The sequence below is a fragment of the Lichenostomus cassidix genome, chromosome 3 (assembly GCF_008360975.1).
Source record: "Lichenostomus cassidix isolate B80296 chromosome 3, HeHo_3.0, whole genome shotgun sequence".
NCBI classification, from domain to species: Eukaryota; Metazoa; Chordata; class Aves; order Passeriformes; family Meliphagidae; genus Lichenostomus; species Lichenostomus cassidix.
The window spans coordinates 7375130-7388922 of NC_139483.1; the positions used below are offsets into that span (position 1 = coordinate 7375130).

Genomic DNA, 13793 nt, shown 5'->3' on the forward strand with positions numbered 1-13793 from the left:
CTACCTTTTTCACACCATCCTCCCCCACGCTGGAAACACCTAATCAAGTTTATTGCCCTCTTCTCACAGTCAATGGCAACTCTAGCACATATTCCCACCCTGCCACCTACAGCACCTCTGTGCCACTCAGCCTCCTTTCAAACCCTGTAAACCTAGAAATCTCACATAAAACTGCTCACTTAACAAACAGCCAGAAGTCTGGACAAGTGAAAGATCAATCAAAAAGTTACACCAGAGCTGTCTGCACACTCAGAAAGACACAACCTGAAACTCCTCCACAAACACACCCTATAAAGTCAGATTTGCTCTTACTAAATAACTCTATGTATAAGTAAGAATCTGTTTTATGCCTTATGTATTTAAGTCATGCTCAAAAGTAAGAAACAAGACAAACCTGTGCCTCAACCATAGCAATTACTAATTAAGTGAAAGTCTTACAGTAGCATTCAGACAAGAAACATCTTTTGTTTAGAAATGTGTATTTGCAAGTAGTATCAAGCAATTTCTTTTATTTCTGTATACAAAAATAGTTCCAAATCCAAATATTTTAATTGCATTTTCAAGTAGAAAACTCAGTATTACTACAGTAACATAACCATTTTGAGGGCTCCATCTCAACACCCAGTAAAGTCTTTTTACAGCATGTACCTGTAAAACCAGAAGAAACATCAAGTAGAGAACAGAATAAAATTAACACTCCATGCCCTTTCGTCCCTCCCTCAACTCCGAAGGTTTCCAAAACTCCAACGTTAAGTCTGGAAACAAAAACCACAACAGCAGGAAAGGCTGACTTCATTCTTGATTTCACTCTTTTAACTCAGGAGGACACTGCAAATGTCACCTGGCAGACGAGGGGCAGTGAGCAGCACCACTAGAAGGACACTGCACCCAGAGGAGTCTCAGAGCAGTTAATGCTCTCCATCCACTCCTGCTGCCAGGCACGCCCCTTTTTGTCCACATCTGGCCTCCACGGCTGAACTGTGAGCCGGGAAAGAGGTTTCCAAACTACAATAAATGTCGCAAAGCAGTCGCTCCTCGGGTAGGACCATTCATTTCAGACCTGAACCTCTTCCGGTGCTTTTCAGGCCGCCCTGAGAGCACCAAGAAGGAGCAGCGTGACCAAGAGAAGTTATTCACCACATGGAAGCAGAAAGGAAATGTTCTGAATAGGGCCCTTCGCCACTCCCAGCATTATCTTCAAAATGACCTACCTACTTCGCCAGCCGAAACACAGAAATGGCGGCTTTGTGGCCAACACCAACTGCAACCAACTCCATCTCCCACTCCCAACACTGTACCCACATGAAGCTCATAATCTCTGATTTACTGCACTCCTACACTTTTCCCTCCCCCATCAGGCCTGAACTCCAGAACAGGTTTAAGCCTCAGCTCCAACCACCACCACTGCTGAATTCTTCGATAAATGGGTACACAGAAACAAGAAAAAGTTAGGAAAAAAAAAAAGTTAATTAAAAAAAACCCGCAAAAAAAGAAAGCCCAGAAAAATATCTGAACTACAACACAGCAAGAATGTGACATCTACCGAAGGTCAAAAGAACTGCATTTACAGCACTGTTTACACAGTTAGCCCAACTCTCGATGACCCTGGACCTTTAACACAACAGTTAGCTTGTTGTGGTAGACTCGATTCATTTTGGCATGCTGCACGCAGGAATAACAGCAAGCATTTAATAGTAAGAAATGCTGAGCATTCACCATGAATCCTACAGCACCTTCAACCCAGATATTTAAAGCTCATTGGGGGCAGCGACTAAAAAAAAACAAACCCACCCCGGGAGAGTCACTGCGCCCCATTTCTAAGCACGCAATACGAATGAATTGCCTCCCTCACCCAAGGAATTAGCTGCATCACTTGTAAATCCCACCCGAGAGGGGTGAGTGGCTCTGAAACGCAGCGCACGACAAACGCGTTCGCATCACACGCCACACACCAGCAATGGCAACGAAACCGCCCCTTCCCTCCGCTCCTTTCACACACACGTGAAGGAGAAGGACGACACGCATTAAGTAACATCTGCCCGACACCTCGGAGCGTTCATTTTGGGCTGGAAATAACTCACACCCACCCAGCGCGGCGGCCCTTCCCCGGCTCCTGCCGCAGCGCCCCGGCGGGCGGGCAGCGCCCCGGCGGCAGACAGCCCCTCCGGCTCCCGGCTGGGCCGGCAGCGCCCCGGTTGGCGGCGGGGAACGGGAACGGGCCCGGGCGGTGGGTCGGGCGGGCCGGGGCCCTGAGGAGCGCGGCGGCCCCGCAGCCCCTCCCTCCTCCTCCTCCTCCTCCCCTGGGCTCCAGCCCTGCGCTCTATACAGGGCTCCCCACGTGATCCAGGCGGACGTTTCAATACTGCTGCACAGACACACACACACACACACACAAAAAAATATTTCTGGAAACTTCCACTCCTAATAATTTACAGATTATGTCGCCGGGTTTGCCCGTAGCCGATCGCAGCCCGCCCGGCCCTCTCCTAACGAGGAGCATCCCCCGCAGCATCCGCGGCCGCGCTCGGCCAGGCCGGGGATGCTCGTACCCCGAACCCCATCCAGGAGCACCCCCGCCCCTCAGGGCTTCTCCGCGGGCTCCATCGCATCTCTGCTAGCGCAGGCCGGGCTCCGTGCCCCCCTCACGGCCACATCCCCCCGTTCTGCCCTCAAAATCCCCCCCTCTGCCCCCTCTGCCGACCACCGCCACCCCCCCGCAAGCCTCGCTTACCTAGGGGTTTCTCACAGCCTCTTCCTTCAAAAAGTAGGGGCGAGCGAGCCAAGTTTCTAACCACCACACGCCACGAGAAAAAAAAATTAAAAAGAAAATAAAAAAAGACCACCAAAAATAACCCCCTCCCAAAAAAAAAATTCGGAAAAAAAAAAAAAAAAAAAAGCACGGAAGGAGGGGAAAAAAACCCCACCACGGCAAGGGGGAAAAAACCACCAGGGCGGGAGGTGGGGGGAAAAGCGAGCGCTCCCTCCTCGCTGGTGGGTCGGGGCTAGTGGCGCCACTCCTCCCCTCGCAGCGTGCCCGGCCTGGCTGCACCAGGAGCCCGCAGCAGCCCCCGGGGCTCCGCGCTCGGCTCCGCGCCTTCCCCTCAGCCCCGGGAAAGCGGCCGGCGCGGCGCTCCGGCCTCGCTAGTGCGGGGGGATCTACCCGGCTGCGCCTCCCGCGCCGCCCAGGCCCGGCCCCGCCGGCTCTCGCTGCCCCTGCGGCTGCTACCCTCCCCGCCCGGCGCTCAGTTCGCCCCCATTCCCGCCGCCCCCCCCCGCGGCTCGCACTAAACTTCGCCCCCTCAGCTGCGGGTCCCCTACGAGCAGGTCACACACGCGGCAGCGGCGGCGGGGACTGAGCGCGGCGCGTCTCCCCCTCCTAATGCCACAGGCTCGGAACCGGCTCAAACCGGTTCAGACTGGGAGATTCCATCTCGGTTTAGTTTTCAGCCCATGGCGCCGCGGAGCGTTTGGAAACCTCGGGGGCCCCGCCCAGCCGCCGCTCCCATTGGTCCCGGGATGTGCCGCCGCGAAGGCGGCCGCCGTGCTGATTGGCTGAGTGAGCTGTCAATCCGCTGCGCGCCTCAGAGGGGCGGGGGGAGCGAGCGGCGGCGGGGGGGTGAGCAGAGCGGACCCGCCCCCTCTCCAGCAGCGCTGTACGCGCTAAGGGGGGCGCGCCTTGCTGATAGGCCGAGCCGAGCCGTCACTCAAAGGCGCTCCGCCTCCAAGTTCACAAAGCGCGGGCGCAGGCCTCGCTGGGCTCTCATTGGCCGGCGGCGGCGGCGGCGTGACGCGCGCGGCTGAGCGCGGCTTTCGGGGCTGCGGCGGGAGGGGGCGGGAAAGGCGCGGCCGTTGGGCGCCCCCGGGCGCGCGCCTGAGGGGCAATGGCGGGAGCGGGCGGGCCGTGAGGGGAGCGGGTGTGGGGACTCTGCTCAGTGAGGGGAGCGGGTGTGGGGACTCTGCTCAGTGAGGGGAGCGGGTGTGGGACCTGTGGTCAGTGAGGGGAAAGGTCCTGGGGACCTGTGCTCAATGAGGGGAAGGGACTCGGGGGGTTTCCTTCAGTGAGGTAAAGGGGTTTTCGGTGGGCTCTGCTCAGTGAGGCTAAGGGAATCATGGAATTGGCCCGTGAGGGGAAGGGGCTTGGGGAAAGGGGTTCAGGTCTGTGGTCCGTGACGGGAAGAGGTTCGGGCAGCACGCCGGTAGTGCTGAGGCGCTGTTTCCCGGCAGTACAGCGAGGCAATGGGGGCACCCGGTGTGGGGCTGTGTGGCCATATGGGCATTACCCCAGCAGCTCTCTCCGGGAGGGAGCGCAGTGCAGTGCAGTGCAATAGGACATCTCGGGTCTGGTGCGGGCCCTGTGAGCAGCCCGGGCAGCAGCCCGCGCTCGGTGCCGCCTACTCCTTACCCCTAGCAGTGCTGTGCTCTCCGCTGAAGCTTGTGCAGATCGCAATTGCGGTGTGTGCCCTCTCCTCTGCGATGCCTTTACCCGGGGGTATCCAGCTTCCTGCAGTAGCCCCTTGCAGCTGCCCTTCCAAGTGTGCTTCAGGCAAGGCTGGCTTTAGGTTTATCCAAACCTCGAGCTGTGTGAGGCATATGAGGTAACGAGGCGTGAACAGGGGTGATCGTAGTGCTTTTCAGTGGTGACATAAACTCAGCAGGCTGTGGTTGCACATCTCATCGCTGCCTGCAGGAGCACAGAACGTGCTTGCTAACTTGCACGTGGAAAAGCTCTTATCAGTGAAAGTATTCTGTACCTACCTATGTGTTTCTCCTGAGTCTTACATCCTCATTTGAAAAAGCAATAGTTACAGAAACTCATTATTCACTTGTATGAGGGGGCCACTATTGTGAATTATTTAAATTCCCTTCTAGGAACAAGCTTTCTTTTTCATCAGTTACTTTGTTTTTGGGATGGCATTACACTGGCCAGTGAAGCTTGTTGTGGAAGTGATACTTTTGATTTGTGGAATGCCATCTTGGGGGTTTCCAAAGGAAACTTCCTCTATAGCTTTGTTAGGGTGGTGTTCACCTGTGCTGGGAGTATGGGAGGCATGCTTAAGCACTTTTGCACAGTTTAAGAAGGAAAAAAAAGTGTTTTGTGGTGTGGAGGCTACTCCAGAGTAGTGGCTAAATTACCACTGGTGTGAAGTTTGTACCTAGCAAGCAGGTAGTCTGCTGTTGCTAGTAAGTCATAAACACCCCCCCCCCCATTTAAGTGTTTTTGAGGCTTTTGCTGGCTTTCTAACTTTACAGATAGTGTATGCTCAGCCATGTAACTGCTGGATGGGGCTCAAAACCTGTATTTTTTCCATATGATTTTTTAATCCATACCTCCTGTGTAATGCAGCGGTTTAAAGTTAGGCATCTGCAGTCATCCCCAAAAGTTTGCCAGTACAATGAAAACCATAACATACTTGAATAAATAAATCTAATTACACATACTTACACTGTTCTGATTGCCTGACCAATTCTAGAAGTGCTGTGGGGAATCCAGTTCCTCAATCTTCATTTTGTGGGTGTGTATAATGTGGTTTCTTTACTTTCTTTCTGGGACAGCTGGGGAAATCTTGTATTCAAATACACATTTGTGTTTTGGGCAGAGTCTCAGAGGATGCAAGACCATGTGGTGCCAAATCAGATCCTGTGTGATGTATTACTAAACTCCTCAGTTAAATTTCTTGGAAAAATTTCTGCAGCATTTAAGGTTTGAAGAGCTGGAATGTGAAAGGTCTCTTTTATTTTTTATCATGCCTAAAAGGAACTGCATCCTGTTAACATGTGTGTCAGGGTGGTAACAGTGCTTTGTTTAATTCCCCTTGTTTGTCTTGCTCTGGTGGGTTGGCTTGTGCAGAGTGACTGTAATTGAAGATAGCACTGGAGCTGCTGGGATTGAATTTGAAAGTGATTCCAGTAAAATGGACACACATAGCAAGCTGTTGGTGGGTTAAAAACAGGGCTGTAACTCTAGCACTTAGAATAAACAGTTCCTATGTGTGTTTTGATGTTCTAGCTAGCTCTGGTGTTCAAAACAAACTGATGTAAGAGACAAAAAAGTCATTCTTTTTTTAACTCCTTCTCCTCGTGCAGAAGGTTCACTTCTATTTTCTTTTTGTGTATGTATAAAAAAAAAAGTTCAAATCCTTAAATCAGTTTGTTAAACGAATGTTAACTATTTTGGGAGTAGATGCAGCTTCACTATTTCATCAGGTGTTGTTAATGCCCCAAACTGCAATGTGATTTTAATAAATGGCAGTAGTAACAAACACAGCAGGGGTTGGCTCTGCCAGTTTGTTAAATCCAGTGCTTGAGTAGGGGAGAGTTCCTGCCTCATCACTGTCACTGGCTCTATTATCTCAAATAACACGTTAATTTTTGTTAGAAATAGCCTTCTTATCTTCCTGCAGGCTGTGGCCTGAGAAAACTGAACTCTTCCCATCTCCCTTCTGTAAGGAGGCAGGTGAAGGTTGGTTCAGAGGCTCAGAGCAGGCAGTAAAAAGCAGCTGTTTTAGCAGGATGAGTGTGTCTGATCACAACTTTTCTCATACACATGCTATCAGGAGTTGTTGTGAGCTTATGCTTGCTTTTTTGTTGCCACTGTTCCCTGTCTGTTGGCTCCTTTATTAGATGCTCAGTCTGGTATTTAGGCCTTGCTGGAATCAATAGAAAAATTTGCTTGGGTTTCAGGTCAGCAGTGTGGCCTGCTAGTGATAAAAGCTAACTGCACGCTGGGCTGGATCAAAAGGAACATAACCAGGACATCAAGTGAAGTGATTCTTTCTCTCTGCTGGTCACTCAGTAGCTGCATCTGGCACACCATGCCTGGTTTTTGGCCCATCACTACAAGAAAGGTGTGGAAAACCCTGTGCAGGTCCAGCAGAGCCCATCTCCAAGGTGCAGAAAGGACTGAGGGAGCTGGGATTCTTCAGCCTGGGGGAAAAAATGGGTGAGGGGAGACCCAGTAGCCCAAACCAAAGCAGGGAGTGGGAACTCTATGGGCAGAATTAAGTAACTAAACTTCTGTGGCCTGTTTGTTCTTCACAAGGGCCCCACAGTTTGTGGGAGTTAATGTATTTTGAATGCTTGTCTGATCCTTGCTCACACTGTTCAGGGTGATGGGATGAGCCACCATGGTCTGAGAGTGTCACAAAATAAAGGTTATGTGGATGGGCAAGCAGTGCTTATTAACTTTCACCCCAAAGCTAGACAGCTATGTAGTGCTGTTATCTTTTATGCAGGTTTTTTCACTCTTTAGAGCTTTTTTGCTTGTTTTTGGACAACCTGTCTGTACATTTGCTTTAGCAGACCATCTCCTTTAGCTGTGGTCAATTTGGTTTTTCAGAACCTGTATGATTTTCTTGGGTGGTGTGCCAGAATTAGGGGTTGTGCATCCAGGAAAGCTGAGGTTCTGATGGCAGGAGGAGTCATAAAATATGACAAAAACATCACATTAGTGTCATAGTTTCTTGACTGGAGAAGTAAGGCTTGTAAATGGAAAGACTAGGGAACAGAATAAAATAGAGCTGGGGAAATAAGGCAAAGGGAAGGCAGGTGTTGAGTGAGGCTGAAGTGAAAGGAATGAGGCATTCAGAGGAAATTGCCAGCTGTAAATTTTCAAGGATGTCTGGGCAACACACAACTAAAACGATCTGTTAATGTCATGAGTGTCATTGTGAACAGCTCCAGCCTCCACCTCATCCTTCAGGAAAGGCCCTTTGCCCATCCATGCCTTTATGGGGGGCGTGGCGTGACTGCAGAGTTTTCACTTGCTCACGCTGTGTCCATCGCCAAAGCTTTCTTCTCAAAGCAGGGAAAGATGCCTTGTAGTTTCCACTTTCTCCTGCAGCTGTCCCATTTAGTTCTGGGATTATTGACGTGATAGGACCAGGAAATATGTTTGGCTAATGAAAGGAATGCAGAGAATTTGTTTTGTCCCTCCACTCTTGCTTCATGTCATTCTAGAAATGGCAGAACTAATCCTGCCTGAGCATCCCTCTTCTTACTGAGCATCTGCTGCCATTCTTAATTGTTTTATTTTTTTTCTGTTTGGAGAACTTCTAATGTACTTTTTTCATCTTTAATTACTTTTGTTTGACTTCACATTTACTGTGTCTTTGGCCAAACAGATTTTGCATTTAGTTTCATTTATTCTTGTGTGGAAGAAAGCAACTGGTCTGTTTTGATGAATGTCCCAGATCAATGATTTCAGAGAGGCTGGATGTAAGAATATTAACAGCATTTGCAGATGAGCCTAAGTCAGGTCTTACAAACACAAGTAGGAAGAAATAATACAACATAATCTAAAAATCTTGGAAGCAGGAAATTGAATGTAACTGAGAGGAGAGGAGAAATAAAAACTGATGTGTCCTTGGGAAAAAAAAAAAAAGTTCAGTACGAGGGAAAACTTGGAAAACAGAGCTGAGGGAGAAAGTGGAAAACAAATTAGATATTCCTTTGCTTGGTGGCAGGGTAAAGGACAACATAATTAGGGAGTGTCTGTAGGCATTACTTGGAACAGCAGCAGGGTAGTGGCCTAAAGTAATTTCAAGAATACTCACAGAACCTTTTAACTAAACCTGGGTATCTCATTATCAATATGTTGTAAACAGATTGGCACAATTTCAGAGATGATTGGTAATTAACACTTGAGACAGTAAAGGTATGAAATGTATGAAACATGACTGAGGAAAAGCCAGGTAGGGATAAATTCATCAATAAACTTCCTAAAGTGATGAACTACAAATCAGTTCATTGATATTTTGAGATCATTAAAATAGCTATTGGAAAGGTTTAGGCATTAAACTTTAAACTGTTAAATAACTTTTCACAGTATGTACAAATCCATGAAAAACAGATTCAAAGAAGGAACTGAAAAGAAAACCACTGGGAAAAACCACTCTATATTACAGGGAAAAAATTCTCCATTGGTAGTCTTTTTAAGATGTCATTGTTTTGGTGTCTTACTGATAACTGAATTCTTCTGTTAGTCAGAATTTTCCTGCCATATTCCTGTAAATTGTGCTGATGCTGAAATGAGGTGAGATGGCAAAGGTAAGAAATTTCCCTCTTCTCCTAGTCTTGTTCTTCAAATAAGCGAGTTTACAAAATTTTTACTGAAAAAAGTCTTTAACATGGGACTCTATATAAACAAGTGAACACAGTGAGATATAAATACTCCTTTTACATTATATAGCTATAAAGTAATACTCATAACTTAAGAGAAATCAGCTGTTCTTCAAGAGCTGTTTAACTGTAATAAACTTGGCACAAATTCTGTCAGGCTCAGCTCTAGGAACAGTTCTAGAATCTGCAGCTGTGAACCATTTTCTGTGACTCTGTCAGGAAGATGGTGTGATGTCTGCTGTGTGTCCCAGCAGAGCTGTTCTGCTGATACAGCAACTACCATAAAGCCATGTTAATAAAATCCTGCAAGGAGGCAAATCCCAATTTGTCATCCTTCTGTTAAACCAGATTTGGTCATCTCTGAAACATTCACTAATTCTGAAAGTGTTGGGTTTTTTGTTTGTTGGTTTGGTTTTGGTTTGTTGCTTTGTTGGGTTTTTTTTTACTTCTTTTGATATAATTTCTTAGCTTTATTTTTTGGTCCAACCCATTGCAACTTTTAAAGCACCTGAAGGGTTTTTTTTAAGGAAAGGTAGTTAGCAGGATTTGTATTCTAAAATAAGAATCAAACCATAAAGGTTCAGGGATCTAAGATAAAATATTCCATAGTGTTCAATGCTCTAAATGGCACTGGCAGAGACTATTGATTCTCCCCAATAAACTTTACACAGTGTTAAATCTAACAGTTGTCTCTGGGCAATTGTCTGTTGCTTAGGTCCACTTTGTGTTTAGAATGGAACTGCTAACTTCATTGTGATAATGTCTTTATTTGGGGTATTACTTTGGCTTTTAGCTTTTGAGGCAATAATCGTTTCTCTCCAACAAGTAAAGCAACTCCAGATGGCAACTGAGGAATAGATTCACCAAAGATCAATGTTTGGGCTTTAGGAAATTCTTGATATTTGCCAGATTGGTGAAGTTCTGTCCTCTCTATGATTTAGTGGGCATGATAACTTTCAGTGATTAATTTAAATTCAACTGAAAAAAAACCACTTTATATTCACAGGTATGCCCTTTCTGGAGTAGCAGTCTCTTGCATCCTCCTGTAGCTGGGGTTGTGGATCACAGGATATGAGTCCAGGGTATTAATGTGACTGTGGTAGGTGTCACTTCCATGAAAATCAGTGCATTCAGTGGCTGTCCAAATTCATAAATGCATCAGGATAAAATACAGGTTGTAGCTCCTGTAAGTGAGACTTGTTTTATAGGTGATTTATCTCAGTCCAGTCTCAGCTTCATAACTGAGCCTGAGTTCTAAATTGCCCCTCAGCAGTTCCAGGTGTTTTTAATGCATTGCTTTTACCTTCCATGCTATCACGTGTGCCACTTGGCTATCCCTTCCCAGTTCTGTAGTGAATAGACCTGAAATTAAAATGTATTCCCCATGTGGTGAACACAGGGCTATAATTCCAAAAAAAGCTTCTTTAGCTTGCTCATCTTGGAAATCAGCAACCTTTTTTTTTTTTTTTTCACTTTGGAAAGAGAAAGAGGTAGAAGGATGGAAGGAGTAGAAACCAAATCACTATTTAGGTTTTTCTGGGAGAGGTGATATTAAGAAATAATTTGGAGGAAACTGCAGCTTTCAGTTTCAGGCAAATAACACTGTGCTGAAGTCAAAGCTCACATATTCTTCCTGAGCTTTCTGAAGATGTCTTGTAGCTTTCTCAATGTGCATGACTAATATGTACACAATCATGATCCAATTCATTAGGGCTCTTGGCTATTATTTTTTTCATATTTTCACAGTGAACTCGTTGATTTTAAATGGGGTGGGGATGGGCTTGTTTAAGCTTTACAGGTCTTTTCACTCACTTCTCTATTTCAGTCCACAAATTATTGTTCAGCCTTTGGCAAGCTGTATTTTTAAAATGCTCTCTCCTGTCATACCTGTGACTAAACTTAGTCTTTGATCACGTTCCTTTGCGGCTGGTCTTTTCCACTGTGAAGGGAAAATTAGATCTTAAAAAAAAAAAATTCTATCCTTAGAATCCTTTTTCCCCTGTGAGAATCCTTTGGAGAATTTTATTTTAAGGGAGCATCCCTGCAAGCTCTGTGTTCAGGTACCAATAAGCCATTTTCTAGGCAGGATAGAATGAGAAACTCAGCATCACAGACTAAAAATGACAAGGCTGCCACACATTCCTCGTGTGACAGAGATCACCACACTTCCATGGCAAAAGCCAATTTCACTTCCTCCTGTAAGGAAGGATTGGGTCAAAATAGCTATAGTTATTTCCCAAAATGTGAAGTGTGCAAAGGGATGCTGGTGCAGGTGAACAATTTGTATATGTGGATGGACAGGCCTTTTGTCATTTCCTCTTTCCTTCTAGGACTGCGGCAAAGATGTTGGATGTGTTTTCTTCCTGGGGAATTAGATTTCAATGATTTGGGAAGTGCAGGTCTTGAGAGCTGCCTGCACAGAGAAAATGGGTAATTAGAAGCATGTGTTCTCCTGTGAGTGTTCCAGGGAGCTGTCTGGGCCGAGAGAAAGCCTGGATTAGCACAGTGTGACAGACAGTGCTGTACAGATGCAAACCTGGGGTGCCTTTAACCATTCGAACCTCATCTCAAAATTAGCTGAAAACAGGATGTATTCATAGCGTTTCCAGTTTGCTGTTTTTTTTTCCCTGGCAGGATCTTAGATGAAGATTTATGTATAATTTTCTGACCAGCCTGTTGCACAAGTTATTTCTGAAAACTGACTTTTTATAAAGTAAAGCTAAAATAGTTGGCATTTCTGTCTCCAGCTGTAGGAAAGAAATAGGGTATGATTTAGTTAAGTGTCACCTAACAGAAAATTAGCCTTACCTACCCAAATCTACTGAATACATCCTGTATTGTAAATGGAAAAGGACTTTGGGTTAGTTTCAGGATGCCTGTCAGATACAACCCACACAGCTGAGAAAAGTTTCTAGGACAATGTACATGAAATAAAATTGCACTTTTCATCTGCCAAGTCCTTCATTCTTGCTCTGTTTAAAATCGCTATTGTGGGGAGGTAACAAATTACTTTGTGATGTGTTTCAGCCAAAAAAAGTTGTGGTTATGGCCAAGTAATGGAGAACTTTAATACTGATTTTTTTTTTTTTTTTTTTGCTAAAGGGGTTCTGTGAGTTTGATGAAATACCCTATAAAATCTGTGGTTAAAAAATAGAGATGCTACCTCCTCTTACAGCAGAGACGTACTTTGTGCTTAATGCTTTCACTCATGGAGATAATTAGCATGTAATGCTAATATTTTTAATATTAGATTCTTTTACAAGGGGGAGGAAGGCATTCTGCTTGTGATACTCTAAAGATCACTCAAGTATGATCAATAATCCATTAGCAGGAATCTCTGTTCCATTTAACACCACTAACAAGTTTTTCAATCCCTTCCAAGTGTAAAGCAGGACAGAAGTAATCTGGAAGGCTGAAATGTGGAGGAAGTCAAAATAGCACCAAAAATAGTTTGATATAAAAGTACTTAGCAGAAACCACATCTAAAGCAGCCTTAGTTTTAACACAAAATGTCTTGTAAGACCTGCCTGTGTCAGCTCTCCAGCTGAGAGGCACAGAGAGGGCAATTCTTCAGTAAATAGTGAAGTATCCTGGCCATGAATACAACAAAACTGCTTCACAAAGATTTATTGCACCTCACTCCTCAGAGAAGTATGAAATGTATCCAGCCTGGAGGTGCAAATAATGGCAAAGGATGATACAAGTGCTTCAGAATTCTTAGCTGTGAATGACTGGCAGGATGTCCAGCTGTGATGATTTAATAGATAACTTGGTGAATTGGTGACCATGATTATCTGGTGTTGGTTTGGGATTGTCACTTTACTATCATTTGGAACAGCAATTTAAGGTCCAATCCTATTTTTCCGTGCAGGAAGAATTCCACTGTGTCCTTATGCACAGGAAGAAGTGTAGGAAAAGTAAATCTTCCTATGGATATTACTGTTTGGCACATTCTCAAATATATTTAATGGCTTTTGCTTTTTTCTAGACTGAGAAATCAACTTTGAAAGCAAACCAACAATAGAGGCATTCATGATTAGCTTTTTAAAAGCCACACATTGTCCTATCTTATTCAAAGCAGAATTTTTCTAATAACCAAATTCTCAGAGTCTGTTTCTCAAAGTTATGTAATAAAAAACAATTGTCAAATCTATTATGATAGTCTAGACTAGACACAAAAGGGGAACTCTGGGGCAAGCATGGAGATTTTCTCATGGAAACAGATAACGGGAAGACTAAAATGCTTCGTCTCTTTTAAATAAGTAGTCTAATCTCTAACCTTTCAGAATAGTTCAGTTGTTTTCTTGGTGGGGGAAATGGCTGCAGTAGATTGTTCTAGAAGAAAATGTGTCATTGTCAGCCCTACTCTGCTGGGTGGGTGATAAGGGCCTGTAAAAGCCCTGTGTTGTCTCCTAAGTGGTCCAGAAGCAAGGCTTTTCCTCTCTCCTATATGGATGCTCGTTGTGTGTGAGATGGTTTGTGTTTCTCTGACAAGCTATTAATCTAAACTATTGAGTTTAGCCGGAATGAAATGGTTCTATTTTCTGAAACCCTGAATGGAACAGATTTTCCAAGTGGGAAACAAAGGCATCTCCTCAGCCTTTGGTGGGGGTCAGGGAACAGCATTGCAAGAGGGGCCTGGATTTGTTTGCATCTTCCCATCCTGATCCTGCACC

General features: G+C 45.5%; 1 protein-coding gene and 1 long non-coding RNA gene across 4 annotated transcripts in view; one reads left to right on the forward strand and one right to left on the reverse strand.

Moving 5' to 3' along the window:
• XPO1 (exportin 1) overlaps nucleotides 1-3464 on the reverse strand; it is a 35420-nt gene extending 31956 nt beyond the window's left edge. The window contains exons 1-2 of one of the 3 annotated variants that reach the window (XM_085054262.1): nucleotides 3334-3464; nucleotides 2732-2787 (exon numbers count right to left, since the gene is read on the reverse strand). The gene's annotated coding sequence lies outside the window, so the exon portion shown is untranslated. Of the gene's footprint in view, nucleotides 1-2087; nucleotides 2240-2731; nucleotides 3242-3333 lie in introns of those variants that run through there. The other 2 variants (XM_085054261.1, XM_085054263.1) reach the window with 2 other exon arrangements.
• Nucleotides 3465-4160: 696 nt separating this feature from the next.
• Nucleotides 4161-13793, forward strand: part of LOC146438963 (uncharacterized) — a 35151-nt gene continuing 25518 nt past the window's right edge. Inside the window, exons 1-2 of the long non-coding RNA XR_014850600.1 lie at nucleotides 4161-9045; nucleotides 10124-10216. This is a non-coding gene — a long non-coding RNA (uncharacterized LOC146438963). The remainder of the gene's footprint in view (nucleotides 9046-10123; nucleotides 10217-13793) is intronic.